The sequence below is a fragment of the Onychostoma macrolepis genome, chromosome 19 (assembly GCF_012432095.1).
Source record: "Onychostoma macrolepis isolate SWU-2019 chromosome 19, ASM1243209v1, whole genome shotgun sequence".
Taxonomy (NCBI): Eukaryota; Metazoa; Chordata; class Actinopteri; order Cypriniformes; family Cyprinidae; genus Onychostoma; species Onychostoma macrolepis.
The window spans coordinates 20,982,824-21,001,187 of NC_081173.1; the positions used below are offsets into that span (position 1 = coordinate 20,982,824).

General features: G+C 37.0%; 1 long non-coding RNA gene across 3 annotated transcripts in view; it reads left to right on the plus strand.

Annotated features, from left to right (window-relative positions):
• LOC131526362 (uncharacterized) overlaps positions 1-18,364 on the plus strand; it is a 142,923-nt gene that overhangs the window by 21,000 nt on the left and 103,559 nt on the right. For 2 of the 3 annotated variants that reach the window (XR_009267435.1, XR_009267436.1), the window contains 3 exons: positions 7,026-7,428; positions 17,616-17,735; positions 17,837-17,947. This is a non-coding gene — a long non-coding RNA (uncharacterized LOC131526362). The remainder of the gene's footprint in view (positions 1-7,025; positions 7,429-17,615; positions 17,736-17,836; positions 17,948-18,364) is intronic. The other variant, XR_009267437.1, reaches the window with a different exon arrangement.

Below are 18,364 nucleotides of genomic sequence, written 5' to 3' on the forward strand. Positions count from 1 at the left end.
CTATATTCTGTTTTATTTATATTTTCTATATATCATTTTTTTGAAATGTTGCTAATAGAGCAAGATCAGAGAAAACAACAAATAAGTATCGATAAAGAAAGGGTTTTTGTTGTGTGTGTGCGCGTGTGTTTAAATGTCTTTATTCACACACAGCAGTAGTTGACATACTGTAAGCTATTCTTTGTTAAATTCGCATATGCAAATGAGGGACTCAAATGGCATCTGTTTTGTAGAATGACCTAAATGTCTTTGAATGACAAGAACACTTTAAACATTAAAGCATCATCTTTTAGACCAACATAGTTACACTCCACTGACTTCAGTCATTGTTCACTGGCGGCTCGATCAATACAATAAAACCTGAAGCAAAAGCAGGACTAGTTGACCCCAGAAGCCTGAGTGAAGGGAAAAGGAAAAAGAGAAAACAACAAGCAGAGAAGAAGAGCAGACAGAGGGACAGAAGGCGTCATATCGCTCTAGTTGAACAGATGAGGCTGGGAGAAGTGACAGTGTGCTAGGGGTGTTTTCAGGGCCTTTTTCTGTGGCTGTCTGTCCACATCAGGGACTGATAGAGCTGCCTGGTGGCTGGTGTGTCATAGCAGGGGGGTGAGCGGATGCTGTGCGCTCTTCTCGTGGAAAAATGATGGATTTGGTTTGATCTAAAGCGCAGGAACAGGTTTTCCACTGCAAGGGCTGGTGCTGTCATTCTGCATGACTGTGGCTTCCTCTTCGCATTTAACTTCACACTTTCTGCCCGGGTGCTGTCTTTTTTTGTTCGTAATAGGGGAGAGTGGGGTAAACCGTGCCAAGTTTTCCTGAACTTGTCTGAAAATTCTTTCAAAAACTGTAGAAATGTGATCAAAAGCTCCCTAGGGTTTAGAGTAAGCTGCGTCATGTCAGGGGGTAAAATGGCTCATTAGGAAATATGTGAACAATTTACATCCTAAACAAAAATATGAACACAAACAAGGGCGAAAAACCATTCTAAAGCCATATTTTGCTCCAAATATTTTGCATTTTCATAAATAATCAGGAAAAGTTTAATATTCAGAATATTTGAATGCATGTACACATTTATGTATGATAACGAGACATATATTTTTAGACCTGGATAAACTTTCTTTGATATTAAAACTAATTTAGCATTCAAAAAAGCTTTTAGCTTTAAAAAAAAAAAAAAAAAGTGTTAATCAATATTAGAAGCTATGTTGAACCTTTTTAAAAATTTTTTTAGACAGTATGTGCACAATATATGACCCAACTTACTCCACTCTCTTTATAAGTTTGATGTTGGACTTACAATATGCTTGATATTGATTTTAGCACACATTCAAAAACTGCAGGTAACGTTGGCTCAGTGATGAGCCCGTAAACCAGTAAGAGGTCTAAAATGACTGATTTTATGAGTAATGCTATCCCTTAGTTTCAAATCTGTCCATGAAAAGGTATGAAAGAAAGAAGTTCATGGTTTGAAGCACGGAGGACTGTACAAGTGCAAGTTATGATTCATAGTTACGGAAATAACTACGGTGTGTACAAATCAGTTGCCATGGGATTCAAGACCTCATTACAACAAACAAGACATCAGCTTCATGGTCTGAATGGCCATAGACTGAATGTGTCAAAGCATTTCAGCACATTGGGGCATTTGTTACATTGTCTATGGTTATTGAAAACACTGTTTACACTATGTGCTGTATCCCAGAAGTCTCACAGTAAATTTCACATTAGCTGCAGTGTTTATATGCTACCAGTCAAAGGTTTGTACATAGCCACTCATTCTTTATTACTGTCATTTTCCATATTCTCTCAAAAATCCTCATAAAGTGGGGAATCCTGAATGCTTTTAAACATTATTGAAAGCGTTTACATGGATGATTAGCACTTGTTGGACCAGATCATCACAAAAAGCTGTGATTTAAAAATTTTTTTATTACATTTGCATTTAGTCATTTAGGAGATGCAATCAATTTAATTTATTTTCCTTTTTCTTTTTAAAGTTCCATTTAAACCTGTATAAATATAAAATATTTTTAGTATACTAAATAAATGTAAGCAAATTTGTGATACTAAGCATTTGATTTTGCATTTGTGAAGTGACGCTTCACACTTTTCAACATTTCACTCAAATTATTGTGCTGATAATAAAAAAGTGTATATTTGCCTGTATACACATCCCTGTATATATTCACTACCATACAAAACTTTGAGTAATTTTTTTAAAGACGTCTCTCATGCTCACCAAGGCTGTAGTTTTTTAAATCAAATTTAAAAATATATTTAATTAAGATACAGAAAAACATTAATATTATCAACATTTATTATGATTTAAAATAACTATTGTCTATTTTTACATATTTTAAAAGTTAAGAAACTTTTTAAAATATTATCAAAAGAGTTTATTAATGTTGCTGCTTATTTTGCTACTTTTTCTGCATGATTCTTTGATGAATAGAAAATTCATCATAAAACATTATATATATCCTTAAAGAAAGTATTAATTTCTTAAAAAAAATAATCGTAATGACCCAAAACTTCTAAATGGTAGTGGAAATCTTAGTTTAAATATGAAACAAATTGGCTTTCTCAAGCATCTGTTCAAAAGTGTTTTCTGTTCTCCTCCCTCACCCCTCTCCTCTGGCACACACACACACACACACACACACACACACACACACACACACACACACACACACCGACACATTCAGAGGGGCTTAAGCCTCCAGAGAGTTGACATGTGGCACATAAGTTCTGTGTGAGGAGTGAAGGTGTGGTAAGATGCGTTGAGACAACGTTTCTTCAACTTACCATGACTTGGCCAGCTGTGTTTCCGCCCAACAGTGGGTGACGTGCAATTGGGGCTGATGGGTGTGTTCTGTTCATCTCTCTTTTTATGCATTCATCTGTTTATCCCTCCTGCCCCAGTGTCTGCTGAGAGGACGTGCCCTGTCACTTCAGGTGTGTCACGCTTCCCATATGCCATGGATATCTGAATCTCGGCCAATCAGACGCCACCCCACTGACCTTCTCCGGAGCTATGAGCATGATGGGAGCTGAAGGCTGGAGCTGGTGGCACACTGAATGTGAGAGACTCTTCCAAAGGAAGGAGAACGGGAAGAGGCGGGGGGCCGTAGGGTCGAGGTCTCGCACCGATACGATCGCAGGTTCGGGTTAGATGCCGTTTTTGTTGGGACGGCACCCTGCCCCCATTCCTCGACCTCTCCCACACCCCTCTTGTGCATGCTGTCGGAGCGGGCTCGGCTGGCCTGGGTGTGGATTTACATGGCTGTTAATTAGAGTGGAAGAAGTGATTGGCTGCTGGATGCATTGTGGTAAAGAGTGCACAGATGCAGCCACGCTGGCGAGAGTAACGCAGGCAGGCATGGTGCATCAGCCCATGTCACACTGCTGCAGCTCAGCCGGGCCCTGCCCTGTCTAACACGATTTGCAGAGTGTCACCGCCGTCACACCGCTCCTGTACTGCAAGACCCCTCCCTCTATTCTCTTTTACCCCTTCCTCTTATCCTTATTTTGCTCCATCTATCTCTCTTCTCTGTTCAACCATTTCCGTTCCGTAAGCCAAACTACCACTTTTCCCGGTCTGTATACTCTTTCTGTGGGGATTAAGTTCAGTGGGAACCTAAGGGGTTTAAGAGAAGGCATAAAAAAAATAAAAACAAAACAAACAAAAAACCTGTAGACTTACGTAGAACGGTAAAATGTGCCATTAGACAAATTTGCAAAACTAAAGATTGTTTCCAAACAGGTTTCCCTGTCTGCTATGGGTCAGAAAGTCAGGTAGTCCTTCCCCTAACTCAAACTTTTGGGTAAATCAATGTTGTTGATTTTACACTTTTCTTGGGAATACACTTACTTATTGTTTTACAATAAAATGCTGGGTCCCACTTTATATTAGGTGGCCTTAACTACTATGTGCTTACATTTAAATTAATCATTTGATACAATACACTTATTGTGGACATGCTTGCATGTAATTACATATGTAATTAATTTCTGTATATAATTACACTGTTGACCCATCTCTTACACATTAACTCACCCTTAAACCTACCCATACCACCAAACCTGTCTCTAATCTTACCCATATCCCAACTCAATAGTGGCAAAAGTGTTTTGCAGTACAAAATGAACACAATAAGTACATTGTACTTATTTTTGATGTAAGTACATAGTAGGCCACCTAATATAAAGGGGACCACATGCTGCATTGATTACATATTTGTAGGCCAACCCAGAAGTAAGCATAATGCAAGATTTTTCCATTGGTTTTTGGATTATTGCAGAAAATAAACTCTGTGACCAACAAAATATTGTTTCATCATGGTAATCTTTACAAAAGAACACAACCTTTATGAATTTTAAAGCCTACATACAATCGTCAAAAGTAAAAAGCTAAATATAGGCTATAAATGAACAACACTATGGTCACATGACTTCAGCGTCATCACCATTAGGCTTCTGACAACTCTTTCAGTCTTTGAGACAACATTTTCCCTGATAGTCTGAGTTAGAATAGCTCCTGTAAAAGCAGACTAGTGAGTAGATGTTCGGCGTGATGACATTTATCATCCCAGAAAACCTCTGTAGTCCCATTTAGCCACTTGTTAGCAACTTTTTAAAGACAAGTAAAACTAAAAAAAAAAACACACAAGGGGGTATTATATATTGAGCTTATGTTAACCACAAACCTTATTTCAGGCATTTAACCGAAAACCCATTGACTTCAGGATGTTTGGAACCGGAAGTGCTAAAATCCTAATTGTTTTTCAGGATTTAGCCTGCAGCATAATTTAGAAAATTTACGCACTGCACCTTTAAGAATTCCTTTATACCCAAACAAACTGCATTGATATGAAGAATTCCAGACAAAACAACCATGATCCAAAAATGCCTATTACACATTTACTACTCAACAAATATTACATGAGGTAATTAATATTCATGAGCCAGACAGATAAGGTGTTTTTCAGACTGTTCTTTTGCCCCTGGCTACAACTGTTTGAGACATTTTGTTAATTATTTTATAATTATTATGCATTTTTTTTTATTTTCAGTGCTGTCGAACTGTGTTATTTGCATTCAGCCATTCTTTATGCTGTGAGGCAACTTGACCAATCATAGCAGGTTAACAAGATAAAGTAAACAGCATTCAGTGCAAATGCACTGCACATTTAAGAAAGTTAAGTGGCCATTGACATGACAAACTTGTGAAAAAATGGATGCATTTGGACAAAGCAACCTCTCTTTGGCTTCTTTTACGTATTGGGACACTGGTCCCATCGGTGTCAGCGCTATTTGTGTGATGTCATAATCAGCATCTGTTGGCATGGCGATGGTGGCACGGCGGTTAGTCTCATGACAGGGGTGGCAAATTGATGGTCCCCTCTCATTTAGTGCAGAAGAATAAGGAAGGACCAAGGTCTCATGGTTCTTTCAGTTTAAATGCATGGTGACATTATATGAAAGCACCGGGGGGGTCAGAGACACAGACCTCCACCCAGGCTGGCCCATAATAACCGGGGTCTTAAATCAACACCAGGCTTGTAATAACATTTCAGTCAGTGTTATTCCTCTGGCAATTAAGGCCTTCACAAGACTCCGGTTTTGTGTCTGATGCCTCCTTTGATTTTTCAGTCCAGCCTGGTGGAGGGCTTTTTCTCTTGTTTCTTTTTTTTTTTTCTCTGAATGTTTGCTTCTCTCCTTACACTGCGCAGTAGATGTGGCAAAGAGTACAGAATTGCACTCATGCCCAAAGCGTCTACATTTCACCTCCGATCCCCCCAGGGTTTTGTAACCAAACACACACACATACATGTATGCTCAGTGAGAGGTGTTAAGTAAGTGTCAGAAAATAGGTGCTTTTGTTTACGGGTCTGTGCATGAGCTGTACGCAAGAATATCCCAACAAAACAATTTTTGTTGGTGTGATTGATTGATTTATTTATTTTTTTGAAGCATGTCAGCTAATTTAATATTAGAAGAAACCAGGTGCATGTTTACCAGAACTGAGAGAATTCTCTGATGCACTGAGATTCTAAATAATTATAATTAAATAAATTATGTACTAATTAAATAATTATGAATCGATCAAGGGACATTCATAAAATAAAATTTTGTCTTAATTTTTTAATTTTTATTCATAAATCTAAAATACAGATCTCATTGAAAAGCACATGGCAGAAAAAAATGCATTGTGCTAAGTATATTTGAAGGAAGTAAATTTACACTACTGTTCAAAAGTAGTTTAGAGTCAAGATTTAGAATTTATGTTTTTGAAAACAATAAATAAATAAAACACTATGTAAAACAATAAATAAATAAGAAAGATTCCTGAAATGAAAGCTGATTTTTCAGCAGTCTTCAGTGTCACATGATCCTTCAGAAATCATTCTGATTTGGTGCTCAAGAAACATTTTTCTATATCTATTTTTTGAGGATTTAATTGCTGAATAAAATTATTAATTATCTTTCAGACTTTTAAACAGCAGTGCATTCGCAAAGGCAGGTTGCATGCATGCAGCTTTTCATTTAGACAGAACAAAAGCTGCAGTCATATAGTATTAGACCTGCTTATTATATTTAATTTTCTGGATACAAGCAAACTTAACTCTCCAGAGATTTGTGCTGAGAAACTGAGATGCACCGGGAATCATTTTCGAATCGAATCTCGACTTGAATCAAAATCAGATTGAATCGTGAGGTACCTAAAATGTATGCTTGTAATAGATTGAGCAATGTAAAAACATACTAAAAAGGGGGAAAGTGCGAGGAAAGTATTTGCATTTAAAGTCGGCACTGTCAGAGGTCTTTTCTCTCTAGAAACTCAAAAGCAGAGACGGTGTTAACAACAGCAATTACCTGCTTCTTAGGAGGAAGAAAAGGGGAGGGACTCGTTCCTTCATGAGATTGTGTGTCTTTGGATATGCTGAGTGCCGTGTCAACCCCACGTATGTGTATGGGTGGCACCTTCATTTGTCTAATATATCTGTTTTTCCCTTTTTAAGGTCCTAGACACCAGGGGGCTTCATGGGGCCAGGAGACCCCCAGCCCTACTCGCAGTAGCTGATACAATCCACCCCTAAGTGTTTCAGTCTCTTTCTCTCTCTTTCTCTCTCTCTCTCTCTCTCTCTCTTTCTGTAGCAGGCCTTTGAAGTGGGGTGATGAGGGTAAGTTAATTATCCCCATTACACAGGCCTGGCTACATCCAGCCCTGCCTCAGCCCCAGCCTTCCTCTGCCTATAATTACACTGAGAGGGAGGCAGAAGCTGTCAGCAACATTTAAAACAGACCCTCTGATAAAAACACTCCAGCAGAGAGAGAGAGAGAGAGAGAAAGAAAGACGCTGGCCCCAGATGTTGATGTAGACGTTTTAAGTGATTGAACAGAGCAGTGAAGAGTGCAAAGCAGGTATCTCTCTCTTAGCATTGACTTTTGAAGTCTAAATTTAAGGGATTTCTTCTTGTAAATCTTTAGAAATTGGGTTAGTATTGAAACACTTTTGGGAAGTTTACATGTCGATGTGACATGATACACTTTCATTTTTTTTATGGTTATTGCATTTTTCAAGCAATATTAATTATATTTTAGGATTTGTTGATATAGATTTACTATAGGTTTAATATGTTCAGATTAATTAATGCAATAGCTAATATGAAATGACAATGATCCATACTTTTACAACATTTATTAGTCTTTAATTAATGTTAATTTTGACAAACACTACCATTCAGTAGTTTGGGGTCGGTGAGATTTTTAAAATGTTTTTGGATTTATTCAATAAAAAATACAGTGAAATCAGTAATATTGTGAAATATTTTTTTCTATATGTTTTATTTAAAAATCTAATTTAGTCCCTTGATTGCAAAGCTGAATTTTTACTCACATAATCTTTCAGAAATGATTTAAATATGCTGATTTGGTGCTCAAATGCATTTCTTATTATTATCAGTATTAATTGTACTTTTTAATATTTTTCTGGAAACATGATACATTTTTTCAGGATTCTTTGATGATTAGAAAGTTCAAGAGAACAGCATTTATTTGAAATAGACAGTGTAAATGTCTTTATTGTAAATGATTGTTTAATGTGTTCTTCCTAAATACAAGTATTTATGACTTTAAGGAAAAGTAAATATACTTTTAAATGGTAGTGTATCATAATATTTAACATTTTCAAGTTAAAACTAATTAACAACCATTGTATTATGAACTAACATAAATTAATAATAAACTATAATATATATTAATTAACATTAACCTAAATGAATAAGTGCTGTAAAAATTGTTCTATAATCCAAATATGGCTGAATCAATCAAACTGAATGAGCAAATGTTACATGAAATATTCAAGAGCCAAAGCCTTTGTAGAAATTTTTCACTTTTTGCTGTTTTATCACTCCGCTTGATTTAATTCATCACGATGTTGATAAAGAAGTCAATGGACATTTAGTGCATCAGCTGTGGCTAAGGAATTTTAATACAAAAAACATGGTGTAATGTTGAAAGTCTGGGCATGAAGAAGCAAGCGGCTGAAATGTTGTTTTTCTTATCATAGTTTGAAGCTCTGCTCTCTCCGTCTTTTTTTAACGGCTCATCTCCTCCAAACACAACAGCGCGGAAACCTCTAAAACTCACCAATACTTCTCAATAACATTACTGTCCCTTAAATTCAGCCCACAAACTCGCACTTAAGACACAGCAAAACTTAAGTTCATTTCTGAAACCTCATGATAAATGCTTTGCTCTAAGAAATCTATCATGGGCAGGAACAAGATTATAGAAATAACAAGATACCGTGGGTGAAATATGAGCTGGTTTTGGACGAAGAGGAAAGAGATAACAGCATGAGATTAGGATGAAATCTAAAGAAGTCTCGCTGGGTTCTTTTTGATGTCTTATAAAATATACGACATGGCGACTATGAGAAGGGCTGCTCATGATGTTAGCTTAGCCTTGTGACTTGATTTTTATCCTGTTATGCTTTTACATTTCGCTACGCTCTTCTTCCTCCCTCCCATTTTTCTCTATAATCAGGAGTCCATGTTCTGTGGCAGGAAAGCTATGAGTTTAGAAAAGCGGTCCAACATGCGAGCTTATGCGTCGTACGTTGCTGTTTGCCTGTTGGGCAAACTTTACAGCTCGTGTTCAGAATATTTGTCATTGCCGTAATTCGGCATTCGTTTTCATGCGCGTCGATGAAGACCTCACCTGTTCCGCTCGCTCTCAGTACAGTCTAATTGCAAAAAATTAACCTGTCAGACGCTCACATGGCAGTAACCTAAACTGAAGCAGTCAGATTGCAGGGCCCTGTATGTTTTCTTTCTTTTTCTCTCTCCTTTTCTCTAGCTCTGTACTGCACTCTGTGGGGTTCCAATGGCTTCCCTGAGCCAAAGCACCGAGGCGAGCAATTAAAATGGAAAATGACAGCATGAGGGATGATGATTACCGTTATACAAAAAGCCACATTTATGAATTTAGCAGATAACTGTCACTTCTCCCTTGGCTCTTATTTGCCCCGTGCTTTTGTTAACTTAATGTCTTCAGCGATTCTCACCCGAGGAGAGGGCCAGAGTTCTCTTTTTAATTACTCTGACACTTGACACTTCTGAACTGTTTTTCTGTTTAAGCAGAAGAATCAAGTATTCTTTCTTTTCTTTTTTTCAAGTTGATGAGGAAACGCACGTTCATTTATACAGCACCTGGAAATTGATTTTAATGTGAGCTTTTTGGGGCGGTTTTATTTATTTGCTTTAAAAAAATCCATTTCGCTACTCTTAGAAATGAATGGCCTAAAAGAAGTTAATGGACAATGGTCTAGTATCCCTTAGGATCCCTTAGATCACTGTAAGAGGAGTAATCTCTCGCTTTTAGGAGAGAAATGGCAGTGTTTCCTGTGCAGGTCTGTCATTTGTTTCTTTGTTTGTTTGCTGTGGTGACCGCACACACATGCTCATGAGACCAAGTCTGAAAGGATGCGCTCGTGTCCACCTCTGATCAGCTGTAGCGCTTTGTTCTCAAGGTCAAGCAGAAAAATGTGTGAAAATCACAGTTCAGTTTGTGTCTAAATAAGAACATGGCTGGGCATGTTGAGATGTCATTTCACAGATGGATGAAAATGAGACATGATAAAATCAGAAAATCCTTTAGTCATCTCTAGTGTTGAGAAAACTACTCTGTGAATTTAGCTTGCCAAATTAAGCTACACATCATGTGAAGTGTTTGTAAGTATTGTAAAGAAACACTGTAGGTAACAAATTATGTATGGATATGTAGGTGTGTGTATATAATATATACTATATATACTACTATATCTATCTATCTACAAAAACCTACATTGAAAATGAAATTATATATGTGTATATATATATATATATATATATATATATATGTATATGTGTATATGTATGTGTGTGTGTGTGTATGTGTATTATTAGCAAAGTGAAATGAAGAAAACAAATCACAGATTTAAATAATTTAATCATTTGAATAAATACAATTTAAAATTCTATTTAAATTTGTGATTTATTTTCTTCATTTAATTTAAATATTTACATTAAGAGAAGAAAACATCACTTTGTTGCACAACTGAGTAATAATGAATGATTATGTAAATGAATAATTTTTTTTCCCCAGCTCACTGAAATGATTAATCTGAACAAAATGCCTTGCTAAAATAAATCATAATTCTCACATCTATTCTATTCTGTTCCAGAGAGAGAGCTACTTCTGAGCTATTCTAAAATGTAGTTTAGTAGTTTTGTATTTTCGTTGCTTCCTAACACTCATCATCTTATTATTATGGCACTCCTAAATTTAAAAACTGCAAACCCTTTTGCAGTCATTAGCTGTCTCATCTGTTCAGTCAGATTTATTTGAGCCCTCTGGAATGAATAACATGATCGGTTATAGCAACCTCTGACTGATCTCAGGCCTTCTTACGTGGTTTCATTTATAAATTGAAGCATCAAAAAAGCAATTTTGCAACTGACATTCACAAACAGGCTTTTTGTATTCCAGCCACACGACATAAATACCATCACAGTCTCCTCATGTGCGGGCATGATGTCCTCGCATATTTCAGCGTGTGCAGCACATGTATCGACAGCTGAGAGGGTGATGGAGGGCGCGAGCGGGGTTTTATTATTTCAGGTCCATGTGGAGAGGATCCTCAGGGTGTCGTCATCAGTCCTAGTGAGAGCAGACATCCAGAGCACTGGCTCCAACAGTCTGGCACCACACTGTAAAGAGATCCAGCTTCCACACACCAGCCAGATCAATATATAGAGAGAGAGAGAGAGAGAGAGAGGGAAGAGAGAGACTTCTGGAAGATTCTGCGCCAGGTGGATTAGGCCACAAAGGATGGCCCGGACGGGCTGCGGTGCATTAGCGGTATAGGGAAGTATGGTGTCTCGTCAGGACGCATTAGGATTGCATTTTCAGCGACTCTAATGTTGCGTTTCCACAGTTGTTAACATCTAGATCTTTTCATTTTTTAATAAAACGTAATGTACACTGAGAAAATGGACGTAGAAGTGATTTTCACTCAGAAATTGTTAGCAAATTTCACAAATAATTGAGAAGAAATGGCAAAAACATGTTGCATTAAACTACATTTTGAAGTAGAAAGACTGAAATAGTAGCTTTTATTTAGTCTTTCTTTTATTTGCAACTTTGAAAAATATTTTTTTTGTTCGGTGTATATTTACTTGAAAAAAGTTAGCTTTGAAATAGTTTTCACTAAGAAATTGTTGGTAAATATCACAAAGAATATCATAAAAAATTTCATGTGAAATTGTAAAGTAGAAAAACTGAAATATTAATTTCTTGCAAAATGTACTGTATTTACAACATTAAAAGTTTTTTTTTACATACTAAAAATAGCTTTGAAACAGTTTTCACTAAGAAATTGTTAATAAAAATAAAAAATTATTAAGAAACTGCAAGGAACGTGTTAAATGAAATATGACATTTTGAAGTAGAAAGGCTGAAATAGTAATTTCTTGCAAAATGTACTTAATCTTTGAACTTTTTGAAAAAATACTTTTACATGTACAGTTATACTAAAAAATGAGCTTTGAAACAGTTTTAACTAAGAAATTGTTAGTAAATATCACAAATAATTAAGAAACTAATTAACATATTTAGTGTGAAATTTTGAAGTAGAACGATTGAAATATTAATTTCTTGCTAAATGTACTCTAATCTTTGTTTATTTACAACTTTGAAAAATTATTTTTTAAATGTACATTTATCCTAAAAAATAGCTTTGAAACAGTTTTCACTAAGAAATTCACTAAAAAAGTAAATTTCACAAATAATTACATAGAAACGGCAAATACAATTAATATAAATTAATCAAATTGACTTAAACATTAAATTCTGAAATAGAAAATAGTCATTTCTTTTAAATTTAGTGCTTAAGTGTTTATAATAAAATGGCAAATTTGCTCATTTTTCTTTTCTGACCACCGCAATCAATCTCTCAATATTTTTATCTCATCTGTAAAGACATAGAAACGCTTTTGTGGATTTTTTCTTTTACTATTGGAGCAAATACAAACACAAAAGTTATTTTTGTTGTAGGTCCCATTCATCACTAAAGAAGTTTACCCAGCAAATGTGAAAAGGGTCCATTTAGACTAGAAAATGAAGGAACATGAGGAAAATGAGTAAGGCGAAAGTAAGGTATAGAAGGAACAATGATGAGTGAAGGTCAAAAGGTCAGAAATGGAAGGCCTAACACTTTCTTTTCCCCAGGAGGTCTGGATGGGATTGGACTGTGATTATGGGATGAAGGGGAGGAGCGAGTATCTTCTTATTGGAGAGCTGTCAGCTCTGATGCAACTCTACCAGACCATTTTATTTTCCCTGTAACCCTGTACTTCCCTCTCGCATTGATTACCTATGACACACGCTAGCACGGGCTAACCATTACTTTGGTTTTCACGCGTCACTATCCTCCTGTGGCCACTGTCCACTAGCAGTGCAGTCGCCATCCTGACATCTGCCTCTCCGCAGGAGTTATGGCCTAACTGTTGGGCCATAATAAATTCACCTCTTCCATCCTTCTTTCTCTCTCTCTCTGCTGCTGTCTTCACCTCTCTTACCTCCATAACTAACCTGTTTTTCCACATAAGCTGCAAATTGTCCTTATGGAATTTGCGCTGGTGATGTATGGTGCCAGGAATATTTTTACAGCCAGTTCTCTCACACTGTCGCTCTGTATGTGTGGTGCAGTTCAACAGCATTGTTTCACGAGCCCAGGGAGAGGATTCGGAGAACACAGCCAGACGAAATGTCTCATTCTCGTCCAGACGCTAATCGCTGTCAGAGCTCTGACCAGAGAGACCCTGCCAAAACTGCAAATATTCCTACTGAATTTCATGAAACTAATACACCCACTGTAGAGTAAGTGTACAAAAGGAAGTCACAAAAAAAAAAAAGAAAATAATAATTTGCGGGTGGTTGCTAGTGTGTTTCCATGCAGTTGCTAAGGTGTTCTGATTGGTTGCTATGGAATTGCTAGGTGGTTGTGTATTGTTTGCTTACTTTAAGTTTGCTTAAGGTGTATGTTGTTCAAGATATTTGCTTGCTATAGTGCAACAGGGTTTAATGGCATGTTAAAAAATCTACAAGATTTACAGAATATATATATATATATATATATATATATATATATATATATATATATATATATATATATATATATACTGTATATATACATTAAATTTATCAAAAGTGACAGTATACTCTCAGAAATAAAGGTACAAAAGCTGACACTGGCGCGGTACCTTTTCAAAAGTTACATGTTTGTACCTAAAGGGTCCATTTTGGTACCTTAAAGGTACATATTAATACTTAAAGTGTACGTATTTGAACCTAATGGGTACAAAAGTGTACATTTTGAAAAGGTACCGCCTCAGTGACAGCTTTTGTACCTTTATTTCTGAGAGTGTATAAATATTATCAATGTATTTTCAACATTGATAATAACAACAACAACAACAAAATCATTTATTTACCATCAAATCAGCATTTAGAATAATTTCTGAAGGATCATGTAAAAATTGAACTTTGACACAACAGGAATAAATGACATGGTAAAATTGACTAAAATAGAAAAGAGGTATTTAAAATTGTAATACTATTTCACAATATTACAGTATTTTTGATCAAGTAAATGCAGCTTTGGTGAGAATAAGAGACTTCCTGCCAAAACATAAAAAAAAATCGTACCTACCGAATACTGTAAAAATGTTACTACTGTATCAAAATATTACCAGTTTATTCTTATGCTGATTTTGAATTTATTGTCAAAACACTAACTTTATTTGCATATATTTTTTTATTTATTCTCAAAATATTACTATATTAATCTCATTATTTTGATTTTATTTTCAAAATATTACTACATTAATCTCATAATACTTTAATTATTCTTCAATTTTTTACTTTAATCTTATAATGCTTTATTCTTGAAACTTATTCTTAGAAAATGCTTATTAAACAGTGATGCTCAATACGTCAAGACTTCATTCTCCCTTTTAAATAAATGCTTTTGTACTATAGGACAGTATAAAAGTCCTCAGCAAGCACCACTAATTACCATTGAGTCTTTGAATCTTCACATTATTACCCATAGTTCTTTCACTCATGTGAATGCTGCGTGTGCCTCTGGCTTCTGTACGTAATTTTGAAGATGAGTGGAAAAGGTTCAGTCTTGGCCAGTTAAATGGCACTCAGTTCATGGGTCTCACCTTCCTTTTTCGTCCCAGGCAGTTTCAACTTCAACCTCACCACCGTGGGCTACCTGTCAATACGATTCATCTCTCTCGTTCTCGTATCCTCGCCTCTCGCCCTCCCTCCTTTTTTTCCCTGGGTGCCAGGGGAGTATCAGTGCGCAGTTTTTGCAGAGAGTGATGGGTTGGTGTCAAGTGTGTGTGTTGGGTTTTTGATACGAGGATGTGTGCTGTCGTAGGGTATCATGTCGGACCGAGGCGAGAGGCCTATCTGAGCTGAGCTGCTTTGCCTCTCTCCCGGTCACCTTTCACTGGCAATTAGTGTCCTACCAGCAAACCTCTCACAAGTTGTCAGGAGTGCTTATCATGAAGATCAGCGCCTATCAGTCTCTCCATCTCTTCCTCTCACGTTCTCTCGCTTCAGTTTGCTTTCTACCGCTCCGTACTGGCCATCTCACTTTCCATATGCATGTGTGTGTGTGTGTGATGGGTCCCAAATGCCCCTTTACTTGTAAAAGTTTTATGTAGTGAGATCATTTGCAGGGTATCATTGATGTCTTCAATCAACAGCACTCGTCCTCTCATGTCCTTCTGTATGCCAGCCGCTGTCCTTGTAAGCCCTCAATGGCTGGAAAGTCTTCTTGCCACTTCCTGTTTCCTTGTCTTGAGTGTTATTAGAGACCAAATCAAAACTGGGCTTGTAGGCCTTCAGTATGCTAGTGTGCTCCTGAAAGTTGACAAAAAAATCACGTTTAGCAGATGAACACATTTATAATGTACAGTCTTTCAAATATATAAAAAGACTATCCTGGTTTAATAGGAAATATAATTACAGGAAAGAAAAACAGGATTTAAAAACATTTCAAATGGAAATGTATTGCTTCCTTTCTTCTTTCCTTCTGTGTCTCTTTTCTGTCTGTCTGTTCCTCCCGTCATTCCTTTCTGATCTGTCTATCTTCCTTCCTGTCTGTACTTCTACCTTCCTTTTAGTGTACCTTCCTTCCTTTTTCCTTCCTTTATGTCTGACTCCCATCCTTGCTGTCTATGTTCTTTAATTCTTTCATTTTATATCTGTTCCATCTTTCTTTTTGTATGATCCTTCTTTCTGTCTGTGTTCCTTTCTGTTTGTTTGTTTTCCTTCATATCTGTTCCTACCTTTCTTTCTGGTTGCGTTCCTTTCTTGTTCTTGTTCTTTTTCTTTATTCCTTTCTTTCTTTCTTTCTGTGTGTATGTCAAAGTGTGTATGACACCGACCTGTCTCGGCAGTGCAGGTTTTGATGGTAATGTGATGTGCTGGATTCCTGCTGTTCCAGCACAGTGTCGGTATCTGCAGGACGCCTGTAGATGTGTGTGTGAGTGAGAGAGCGAGAAACCCAGAGAGCATGTGTGAGTGCGTGTTTGTGACAGTGCTGGTGCTGACTGGTCCTGGCAGGCTGGAGATGTTCTCTCCATGACGTGAAGTGTGCCAGAGTGGTGCTTCATCTCAGGGCTGACACACATACACACAGGGCATCATGATCCTTGGTTGCCCTTTTCCCCGTCATTCTCATATATGTGCTTTACTCTGTTCCCATGACTGTAGATTGTGGGTCCAGGCTCAACTTCTGTGTTGTGGCTGGGTTTTAATGTGTTATGTGTGTAACCCACTGTATATGATTGCAGTATTTTAACATCTACAGAATGTTGATGTAAAACATTAATAGTATTTTAGAATTAAACCAAGTCTACGCACTGTAATGCAGCATAAGTGTGCATGCATGTTTAATGTGAGTATCAGGAGATGTGGGAATAGAGTAGCATAAGAGGCCTGGCGTAGAGGACCAATGTGCAGACCTCGCAGTTTGTTCAGTACCATCAGACTTCCAGGTTGAATACTGAACACTCAAGAGAAGAGTGTAGTAAAGCTTAGCAGTGGTGATACTTTTGCACACATACAACATACAAGGAGTGTGGTGAGATAATACAAAAGTTTCAAGATGTTTTCAAGAAGTTATCAAATAAAGAATTGCAAGGCTGGCCATCAAGAAGATGCATCGCCTTCCTTGGTGCAGGAAACTTGTTTCAGATGTGTGTTTTTTTTTTTTAGTAATTCTTTAGGGGAAAATAAACAATGAAACTTGCAATAAATACCCATATAAAATGGTCTGAGAGCAATTTTTTAATGAGAAATTATTGAATTAATTTCAATGGTTTTCAACATTTAAAAAATTTTTTTTTTGATAAACCCTTTTTTTCTGATATATTCTCAATATGAAAAGGCTGCTTGTTTTCAATCTTTTTATTGAATAATATTGATAATTAAACATGTTCAGCAACTGTTTAAACAACTGTTCTCAATGTTCTTCAATAAGAGCAGTATTTTTTGAAGGGGGAAAGAATATGATTGTAGTTTAAATCTTGAAGTTATTTGTATTTTAGCATTTTAATTTACATTCGTTTTTTTTTTTTTTTTTTAATAAATCAATATTAATTTATTAATTCAAGTCATCCTGTGGCCCCCTGGAAGTTTGCTGAGGCCCCCTAATGTGTCCCTTGGTTGAGAACCACTGATTTATATTGCAATCTAAGACTGGGTATTTTAGTAAATTTGTTCAGAGTTTGCAACTTTATTAAATTCTAGAGGAGAAACATGTGAGATTACCAGTCTTTTCCTGCGTAGAAAAATCTGTATTTGCTCACCATTTAATCTTATTTCTGCTTAAAAGAAAGAGTTAGATATTAAAGAGATCTTATACATGCTTTTTCTTTTCTGTGTCTATGCAATTATTCAAAAGCCAAATGCATTGTCTCCTCTGCATTGCCATTTAATTGTATTTACAACTAGTTTTTCATGCTAACGTGAGTTCTGTTTCTCAGGATCACAACACGGGGCAAAAACCTCCTAAGCGTTCGACCAGCGCAAGCGTGTTAAAGCTTGTAGAGGTGGAGCGGTCCACCTCATCTGCTCTCTGCCAGAGCCAGTGTGTGTGATAAATGGTGGGTGTGTGTGACGCCCCCCTCCACCCTCCCAGCATGTATAAGTTTTGCCTTTAATTACCATGGCTGATAATGTTTCCTATCCATAACTGTCTGTGCAGAGAGGAGGCCCGGTCTGCTTACTGATGCACAGGAGAGACCGAACCAGCCCCCCACCCTCCTTACCACCCCTCCATCCACCTCCTCTTCCTCCATCTTTCAGCTTCATCTATGTAAGCGGGGCATCTTCCATTTCAATATTTCAATATTTATGCCTAATCTTTACAAGCGGAAAAGTTCAAAGTCATTGTAAGGGTATGTAACTTTCGCTGTCAATTACACTTTACTGGCAGTTGGGTCTGGGTGTTTATTTATTTATTTGTTTGACGGCCTTTCCGGCTTGCGTGAGAAGAAGGCCGGAGAAAGACAGCCCTGTCATATCTGACTCGTCAACATACTTCCTGCCAGTTCCTGAAATCCTGGCGAACTGAAATCGCTCGGTCCGGTCCTAACAGACAGGCCTGCCTCTCTCACAGCTGCAGCTCGCTCTGTTTGTACTCTCATTGATTGCTGTAATTAGTCACTATGGTGTTTCGGCTGAAGAGGGGGAGAGTATTTGTTATGCCTCGATATAATTCTGGGTGTGCGCG